Source organism: Mus caroli, chromosome 14, assembly GCF_900094665.2.
Source record: "Mus caroli chromosome 14, CAROLI_EIJ_v1.1, whole genome shotgun sequence".
NCBI classification, from domain to species: Eukaryota; Metazoa; Chordata; class Mammalia; order Rodentia; family Muridae; genus Mus; species Mus caroli.
The window spans coordinates 45,900,344-45,903,926 of record NC_034583.1 but is presented as its reverse complement, the minus strand read 5'-3'; positions in this window follow the sequence as shown (position 1 = coordinate 45,903,926).

The window sequence follows — 3,583 nt, the reverse complement described above, 5'->3', positions numbered from 1 at the left end:
GTGTGTGTGTGTGTGTGTGACTGAATCTTCTTACCTTAGCAATTCTGGAACTCTGTTCCTCATGCTGTCCTTGAACTCATGAGTGTTGGGGTTTGATACGTCTGGATTTTTTTCCCTTTATCTCCTGCATATGTGTGTGGACACGCGTATGCAGCTGTACTCATGTGGCGAGAGGTCAGAGGACAACTTGGGAGCGCCTCTCTCCTTCCACTGTGTAGGTTGTGGGTATTGAACTCAGGCCTGGTAGCAAGTGCCTTTACCCAGTGAGCCATCTCACAGGTCCTATTTTATCTTTTAAAATTTTATTTTTTTTTGAAGCGCTGGGGGTCAAATCCAGGACATTATGCATGTAAAATAAGCCTGATACTACTGAGGTATTTCGTAGCCCTATTTTTTAAGTTTAAACTAGTTAGGCACAGATGGTAGCGCATCTCTCATCTCTCTAGGCCAGTGGTTCTCAACCTTCCTAATGCTGCAACCCTTTTAACACAGCTCGTCATGTTACGCTGACCTCGCTGCTTCATAATTTTACCTGTAATTTTGCTACCATTATGAATTGTAATGTAAATATCTGTATTTTTTCCAGTGGTTTAGATGACCCCTATGAAAGGGTCGTTCAAACCCCAACGGGTTTGAAATGGGGAAGTCTGCCCTACTCAGTAAAATCCTGTCTCAAAACTAAACTCAGAAGACACCCTGAAGAGGCTGGCTGAAATCTGTTTAGAAGTATTTGGAAGGCAGGGTTGGGAATACAGCTCCCTGGTAAACACGGGCTCAACCAATTGGCGGAGGACTGCTGCTCTGGAGGCTGAGGTGGGGATTACAGAGTTGAGAAACCAAGCCTGGCCTATCCGGTAAGATCCTGTCTCAAAATGAATCTCAGAAGACACCCTACCGACACAAGCTTTATTTATCTGCAAAGCTGACGTGGTGCTTGGATTCATTTCCCTGATGCTAGGTAAGACTGGATCCAAAGCTGCAGACCCTGGCAAGCTGCCCACTGCAATTATTGCCTCTTCATAGCAGTCTTGGACCACAAGAGCAGCATATGTTTCACTGAACAGTCTTCTCCACTGCACCTCACTCTGTTTCTTCATTCCCTTCTAAGGACCTTCCTGGGGGGTCCCACACACCCGAGACTGGGCCTCTTAGTGGTATCTCTTCACAGCATTTAAAGAGATTCATGCTGTATTTTGAATCTAGAATAAGCCTCAGAGATCCAGCCCTTACACTTTGAAGCACTGGGGCTTAGTGGGATGTTTTAAGTTACTGGGCGTGGCTTCTGTCCTGGCTAGTTTTATGTCAACTTGGCACAAGTCGGGGTCATGTGAAAGGAGGGAACATCAGTTGAGAGAATAGGTGTAGCTCTAGGTGTAGATGGAGTTGGGGATTTAGCTCAGTGGTATAACGCTTGCCTAGCAAGCCCAAGGCCCTGCCTGGATTCGGGCTTTATTTAGCTCTGGGAGTGAGAGTGAAGTCCAACTGTAAGGCATTTTCTTAATTAGTGATGGATGGGGAAGGGCCCAGCCATTGTGGGTGGGGTCATCCCTGGGCTAGTGGTCCTAGACTGCACAAGAAAGTAGGCTGAGCAAGCCATGATGAGCAAGCCAGGGAGCAGCACTCCTCTATGGCCTCTGCATCAGCTCCCGTTACCAGGTTTTGTCCTGGCTGAGTTCCTGTCCCGACTTCTAATGATGGACAGCAACGTGGATGTGTAAGCCAAATAAACCCTTTCCTCTCCGATTAGCTTTTTCACATCATGGTGTTTCATTACTGAGTAACTAGGCCAGCCTCCGAGGGCAATGTGGCACCCTGACTGGCCTCCTACAGTTCCTATTAGAGAATGGCTTTACTGTGCCTTTACTGTACTGGGATGTGGTGCTCCCTGCGCCAACCAGCATCACGGAGCAGAACTTCCAGAACTGTGAGCAAAGTAACCGTGTGAGGCAGAGCGAGGCTTTGTAGCTTAGGCTGGTATTGAATTCACGACAATCCTGCCTCAGCCTCCTTCGCATGTGTGAAGATTGTATGTGTGCAGACTTCTGCCTTCTTCTTGGACGTTGGTTGTCTCTGTTGTTTGCTGCAGTAGCAGTAACACCATTTTTTCCCCACCTTGGGCCCTGGTCAAAGTAAATTTGCATTGTTGGTAGGGTGCGTGCCCACTGTTATCAGTCAGGGTTCCCTGGAGGAACTAGTCAAGCCGACAGCCCAGATTAACCATCAATCCAGACCTCCAGGCATGAAGCCCTGGCTTCAGTCTCCAGTACTGTACAAACCTGGTGTGGTGTTACATGCCTGTAATTCCAGCCCTTGGTGGGCCTAGGATAGTCTTTTAAAAAAACAAAAAACAACAAAGGAAACCTTATCGAGTACATCTGCTTCCTTATATTGTCTGTGCAAGGTCAATTCCCCTTCCCACCAACCCTGGGGTCCCACTGTGGCTGGCAGAAGCAAAGTTCCTGCTTGTACCAGAATAGGATAAACTGCTACCCTCATGTACAATGACTTACAATGACCTATAAGCCCAGCCTCCCCCTCTTCCCTGCACCCCCTATCCCCCAACATATCGATGCATCCCAACCAGGAGCCCTCTTTTTACCCTACTCTCTGTCCACAGTGCAGTCCACAGAGGGAGAGGGCTAGGGGAAGGGGAGGGATGAAGGTGTCAGTCAGCAGGGTCATGGGTGGCTACAGTGAGAGGCCAGGCAGCTCACTTCATGTTCTCTCTCCCTCTCCCTCTCCCTCTCCCTCTCCCTCTCCCTCCAGGGTTTGCCTGGGTAGCCTTAGCTGTCTGGGAACTCACTCTGAAAGCTTCACCACTTTCGTCCAAGCTGGGAGGGCGGGCCCAAAGAGAAAACTGTAAGATTCCCTAGCCTGGCAGCAGTCTCTGGAGAGCACTAGGTCAAAGCTTAGGGTTTCCCTGATCCAAGTTGTTGAGGGTCCTAAAAGGGAGAGCCTGGGGAAGCCAGTTTCCTGGGAACTTTAGGGAATGCTGACTCCTCTGAAGCTCTGGGGCAACTTCTGCCATCAGCCAGGGTTCCAACACTTCTCCCATCTCATCCCCTCATCCACCATGCCCAGTGCTTTAGCTCCAACCTCTCCTTGGGCTTCACCGAGGTGGGTCTAGCCTCTGTGTTTTAACCTGCTTCTTCTTACTACTGACAGCATGGTTGGGAACTTAGTCTCTGTCCTCCTCCAGGAAGACCCCCTGGATTTGGTCAGTCATGCCAGGGATTTCACAACCTCAAACTCTTTCCTTCTGCTTCTCTACCTGCTTTGAAGGGCCCAAGTGGAGACCTCACCTTCTTGCCTGGCTGGGGCAGAGAGCCAGTGGCTCCCAGGTTTTACCCAGGAACAGACTGCTGCTCTGATCTGTGCTGTGAGAGCATTCCATAATCAGACCCTTTCTTGACTTCAGGGCTCAGCTGGCTCTGAACTGGGCCTGCACTGAGTTCAGGCTGAGCCTGATGCCAATCAGTGTAGGGTTGGGGCCTGGAGAATGAAGATGGAGAAGGCTATTCCTCAGGGTTCCCTGCATGGCAGAGATGGACAGAGAGGATGCAGGATGCAGGCTCACAGCTTA